This window comes from Juglans microcarpa x Juglans regia, chromosome 6D (assembly GCF_004785595.1).
Source record: "Juglans microcarpa x Juglans regia isolate MS1-56 chromosome 6D, Jm3101_v1.0, whole genome shotgun sequence".
In the NCBI taxonomy this organism is placed as follows: Eukaryota; Viridiplantae; Streptophyta; class Magnoliopsida; order Fagales; family Juglandaceae; genus Juglans; species Juglans microcarpa x Juglans regia.
The window spans coordinates 24886418-24893431 of record NC_054604.1 but is presented as its reverse complement, the minus strand read 5'-3'; positions in this window follow the sequence as shown (position 1 = coordinate 24893431).

Below are 7014 nucleotides of genomic sequence, written 5' to 3'. Positions count from 1 at the left end.
CATGATCTATCTCAGTTTTGTTAGTGAAATTTTTTGTTGTCGGTGTTTTATGTTATTGTTTTTGTTAATTTATTCTTATTGTGTGGTTGCAAAAGATTTTGTTATGACAGGTTGTGAGATGAAGTTACCTTGAAGTCGTTATAAAATTATAGGTTCGATCTAATATTTAGTGCTTCAATCTTATAGATCTATTTTTAAAAAATTAAAATAAGTATTGTAAAATATTTGTGTTGTTATACACTTTCTCTATTATTATAATTATTAGTGGCTTATCCTGCTATCCACAAGTATATATGGTTAATGTTTACTTTTACATTCTTGTGCAAATGAGAGGCTAAATATCTCATTTTTTGCAATGGAAGCTGTCACTTTCTTAGCAAAGTACGAAAACCTTATACTGGTGGTTTATCGATGGCAGATTATCGCCACTACCGTCCAACCACCTTGTCCAACCCAACATTTTTTACAAAAAAAAAAAAAAAGGTCCAACTAATCACACAAAGTAAAGATATAGATTTGATAAATGCAAACAAAAGCTAAAACAAAGTAACAAATCAAACTAAACAAACTTGCAGATAAAAAAAATGTCACAAATCCTATAAAAGCCAAAACAAACATACAAAGTTATTGATCAAACTAGACAACAAACAAAATAACGTAATAATCGCACCGATTTGTGAATGGCACAGATCATCTCTGCATAGACCCACGAGCCATGGATGCAGACTTGGTTCAAGAAGAGATGAGCGGTAGATCTTTACGACCCATGGTCGTATCTATTAGACTTTAAAGCAACAACAAAGGTCTTGGGTTGCAGTTGTTGGCCTCTAACTTATCAATCCAAAGCAACATCAAAGGTCTTGGGTCGTAAGGACCCACAAGAACGGAGAGAACTAAAAAGCCAACTTAGAGGAGGAGGAGAATAGGAGAGAGATGAGAGAGTAGTGGCAACTGAGGTGTGGAAAGCTTGGAAGGTGGGGGAAACTGAAGAAGAAAAGGAGAGAATGAATGGAGGATGGTGGCTTGGAAGGATAGAAATGAGACGAGGGAGTGAAAATGGTTTTTATAGTTAGGATATCATTTTTTTAGTAATTATGATGATACTATGATTTATATTGTTGTTATTATTATTATATATTTACATATATATGTATATATATTTATATTTAGGTCCCGACATTCACCTGAGCCGGCCCATGGCCCTACTCTCTATCAGTCAAGGTGTCGTGTCATACCTATTGGTTTGCTCGGGTTAGCTCATCATTTATCATCTCATCATTTTTTTATATCATCATGATCTCATCTCATCCCCATCTTCATAAGTATGATGATCTATCTTGGTATTGTTAATGAAATTTTTTGTTGTTGGTGTTTTATATTATTGTTTTTGTTAATTTATTCTTAATATGTGTTTGCAAATGATTTTGTGATAATAGGTTGTGAGATGAAGTTGTCTTGAAATCATTGTAAAATTATTGGTCCGATCTACTATTTAGTGCTTCAATCTTATAGATCTATTCTTAAAAAAAATAAAATAAGTATTGTAAAATATTTGTATTATTATTCACTTTCTCTTTTATTATAATTATTAGTAGTTTATCGTGCTAACCGCAACTATATATGGGCAATATTGCCTTTTACAATCTTGTGCAGATGAGAGGCTAAATGCTTTCATTCTCACTTTTTGCATTGGAAGCACTCACTTTCTTAACAAAGTATGAAAACCTTAAACTATGGTTTACCCGTGTGGATTGGCGCCACCACCGTCTGTCCACCTTCTCCAACTCAACATTTAAAAGAAAAAAAAATAAGAAGACCAATAAATCACACAAAGTAAAGTTATAGATTTTATAAATGCAATCAAAAGCTAAAACAAAGTAAGATATCAATCTAAACAAATTTACAAATAAAAAAACTGTCACAAATCCAACAAAAGCCAAAAAAAAAATACAAAATTACTGATCAAACTAAACAACAAACAAAATCAAGTAATAATCGCATCGATTTGTGAATAGCACATACCATCTCTGCATAGACCCAAGGGCCACGGACGCGAACCTAGGTCATAAAGAGATCAGCGGTAGATCTTTATGGCGCATGGTTGCATTTATTGGACATTAAACTTGTAGACCCGTCACCCATGATCGAAGTTGACAGTCTCTAACTTATAGATCCAAAGGAACAGCAAAGGTCTTGGGTCGTAGAGACCCATGATAACAGAGAGAACTACGAAGTTGACTTAGATGAGAAAAATAGGAGATGAGAATGGAGAGAGAAGAGAGGATGGTGGAAACTAAGGTGTGGAAAGCTTGGAAGGTAGGGGAAAGTGAAGATGGTGGCTCGGAAGGATAGAGATGAGAACAGAGATAGAATCATTTTTCTAGTTATAATATCATTTTTTAGTATATATGATGATACTATGATTTATATTATTGTTATTATTATTGCATATTTACATATATATATATATATTTATTTGTCTATATTTAAGGCCTGATTTTCACCTGAGCCGACCCAAGGCCCCACTCTCCATTGGTCAAGGTTTCGTGCCATCGATACTACTTTGCTCGGCTTAGCTCATTATTTATCATCTCATTATCTTTTCATGTCATCATGATCTTATCACATCCCCATTTTCATAACCATCGTGGTCCATCTTGGTATTGTTAGTGATACTTTTGTTTGGTGTTGTATATCATTGTTTTTGTTAATTTATTCGTAATGTGTGTTTGCAAAAGATTTTGTGATGATAGGTTGTGAGATGCAGTTATCTCGAAGTTTTTATAAAATTACTGGTTCGATCTTTCTATTTATTGCCTCAATCCAATAGATCTATTTTTAAAAAAATTAAGTATTGTAAAATTTTTTTTTGTTATTCACATTCTTTATTATTATAATTATTAGTGGTTTACCCTACTAACCACAAGTATATATCGGCAATGTTGCCTTTTATATTTTTGTGCAAATGAGAGGCTAAATACCTGCATTCTCACCTTTTGCAATACTTAACAAAGTACAAAAGCTTTAAACTGGTGGTTTACCAGGCAGCGGATTGGTGCCACCAACATTCGACCACCCTGTCCAACCCAACTTTTTTTACAAACAAAAAAAAAAAAAATCTAACAAATCACACAAAGTAAAGTTATCGATTTTATAAATGCAACCAAAAAATAAAACAAAGTAACAGATCAAACTAAACAAACTTACATATCAGAAAAATGTCACAAATCCAATAAAAGCCAAAACAAACATGCAAAATTACTGATCAACCCAAACAAACAAACAAAATCATTCAATATTCTCACCAATCTGTGAGTAGCACAGACCCATGGGCCATGTACACAAACTTGGGTTATAAAGAGATTAGCGGTAGATCTTTATGGCGCATGGTCGCATCTATTGGACATTAAACTTGTAGACACGTTGCCCATGATCGATGTAGTTGGTCTCTAACTACAACCCACGGCAACAGAGAGACCTAAGAAGTTGACTTAGAGGAGGAGGAGAATAGGATATGAGAAAGGAGAGAGAAGAGATGAAGGTGGCAACTGAGGTGTGGAATGCTTGGAAGGTAGGGAAAAGTGAAGATAGGGGAGAAAATGAGAGAATGAATGGAGGATGGTGGCTCAGAAGGATAAAGATGAGAAGAGAGAGTGAAAATGGTTTTTATGGTTAGGATATCGTTTTATAGTATATATGATGATACTATGATTTATATTACTGTTATTTTTATTACATATTTACATATATATTTATTTAAATTTAGGCCCCGACTTTCACCTAAGCTGAACCAAGGCCCTACTCTCCATCAGTTAAGGTGTCGTGTCATACCAATTGGTTTGCTCAGTTTAGCTTATCATTTATGATCTCATCATCCTTTCATATATCATTATGATCGCATCACATCCTCATCTTCATAACCATCATTATCTATCTAGGTATTGTTAGTGAAATTTTTTGTTGTTGGTGTTGTATATTATTGTTTTTGTAAATTTATTCTTAATGTGTGTTTGCAAAAGATTTTGTGATGACAGGTTGTGTGATGAAGTTATCTCGAAGTTCTTATAAAATTACAGGTTCGATCTACTATTTATTCCTTTAATCTACTAGATCTATTTTTAAAAAAATAAAAGTGCTGTAAAATATTTGTATTGTTATTTTCACATTCTCTATTATTATAATTATTAGTTGTTTACCCTGCTAACCACAAGTATAAATGGGCAATGTTGCCTTTTACATTCTTGTGCATATGAGAGGCTAAATACTTGCATTCTCACTTTTTGCAATGGAAGTACTCACTTTCTTAACAAAGTATGAAAACCTTAAGCTGTGGTTTACCGATGGTGGATTGGTGCCACCACCGTCTGTCACCTTATCCAACCCAACATTTTACAAAAAATAAAATAAAAGCGACCAATAAATCACTCAAAGTAAAGTTATAGATTTTATAAATGCAATTAAAAGCAAAAACAAAGTAACAGATCAAACTAAACAAACTTACAGATTAAAAAAATGTCACAAATCCAATAAAAGCCAAAACAAACTTACAAAATTACTGATCAAACTAGATAACAAACAAAATCAAGTAATAATCGCACCGATCTGTGAATAGCACAGACCATCTCTGCGCATACCCCTAGGCCACAGACGCAGACTTGGGTCATAAAGAGATCAGCAGTAGATCTTTATAGCCCTTGGTCGCATCTATTGGACATTAAACTTGTAGACCCGTCACCCATGATTGCAGTTGTTGGTCTCTAACTTACAAATCCAAAGCAACGACAACGGAGAGAACTAAGAAGTCGACTTATAGGAGGAAGAGAATAGGAGATGAGAAAGGAGAGGGAAGAGAGGATGGTGACAACTGAGGTGTGGAAAGTTTCGAAGGTAGGGGAAAGTGAAGATGGGGGAGAAAATGAGAAAATGAAAGGAGGATGGCGGCTAAGAATGATAGAAATGGGATGAGGGAGTGAAAATCGTTTTTATAGTTAGCATATCGTTTTTTAGTATAAATGATGATACTTTGATTTATATTACTGTTATTTTTATTATATAGTTACATATATATTTATTTATATTTAGGCCCCGACTTTCACTTGAGCCGACCCAAGGCCCTACTCTCCATAGTTCAAGGTGTCATGTCATACCTACTGGTTTGCTCGGTTTAGCATATAATTTATGATCTCATCATCTTTTCATATATCATGATTTCATCACATCCCCATCTTTATAACCATGATTATCTATCTAGGTATTGTTAGTGAAATTTTTTGTTGTTGGTGTTGTATATTATTGTTTTTGTAAATTTATTCTTAATGTGTGTTTGCAAAAGATTTTGTGATGACAGGTTGTCCGATGAAGTTATCTCGAAGTTCTTATAAAATTGGAAGTTCGATCTACTATTTATTGCTTTAATCTACTAGATCTATTTTTTTTAAATAGAATAAGTGTTGTAAAATATTTGTATTGTTATTCTCACATGCTCTATTATTATAATTATTAGTTGTTTACCCTGCTAACCACAAGTATATATGGGCAATGTTACCTTTTACATTCATGTGAGAGGCTAAATACCTGCATTTTTACTTTTTTCAATAGAATCACTTACATTCTTAACAAAGTATGGAAACCTTATAGTAGTTCTTTATTGGGCGGCGAATTGGCACCACCACCGTCTGACCACCCTTTCCAACCCAACATTTTTTACAAACAAAAAGAAAAAAAAAATCTAACAAATCACACAAAGTAAAGTTATAGATTTTATAAATGCAAACAAAAGCTAAAACAAAGTAATAGATCAAACTAAACAAACTTACAAATCTTAAAAATATCGCAAATCGAATAAAAGCCAAAAACAAACATACAAAATTACTGATCAAACTAAACAAACAAACGAAATCAAGTAATAATCGCACTGATATGTGAATAGCACAGACCCACATGCCACAGACGTGGACCTGGTTCATAAAGAGATATGCGGTAGATCTTTATGGCCCATGGTCACATCTATTGGGCATTAAACTTGTAGACCCGTCACCCATGATTGCGGTTGCTGGTCTCTAACTTATAGATCCAAAGTAACAACAAAGGTCTTGAGTCGTAGAGACCCACGATAACGAAGAGAAGTAAGAAGTCGACTTTGAGGAGGAGGATAATAAGAGATGTGAAAGGAGAGAGAAGAGAGGATAGTGGCAACTGAGGTGTGGAAAGCTTTGAAGGTAGGGGAAAGTGAGGATGGGGGTAAGAGGAGAAAATGAAGGTAGGATGGCGGTCGAAAGGATAGAAATAAGAAGAGAGAGAGGGAGTGGTTTTTGTAGTTAGGATATCTTTTTTTGGTACATATAATGATACTATGATTTATATTATTATTATTATTATTATTATTATATATTTACATTTATATATTTATTTATTTATATTTAGGGCCCGACTTTCAACTAAGTCGACTCAAGGCCTTACTTGGGCAAGTTGTTGTGTCATCCTTACCGGTTTGCTCGACTTAACTCATCATTTATCATCTCATAATCTTTTCATATTATCATGATCTGATCACATCCCCATCTTCATGACCATTATGATCAATCTCGTTTCGTCATTATCTATAATCATTATCATCTCATATCAGTATTTTCGAGGCCATCCTCTTTAGTTTTATCATTGTCATTATAATGCGCCTATAAAAAAAACTTGAGTATTTATTTTGTTAATTTATTCTTAATGTGTGTTTGCAAAAGATTTTGTGATGACAGCTTGACAGGTTGTGAGATGAAGTTTTCTGGAAGTTATAAAATTATAGGTTCGATCTGCTATTTATTGCTTCAATCTAATTGATCTATTTTTAAAAAATTAGAATAAGTATTGTAAAATATTTGTATTGTTATTCACTTTCTCTATTATTATAATTATTAGTGATTTACCTTGCTAACCACAAGTGTATATGGGCAATGTTGCCTTTTACATTCTTGTGAGAAGCTAAATACTTGCATTCTCACTTTTTGCAATGTAAGCACTTAC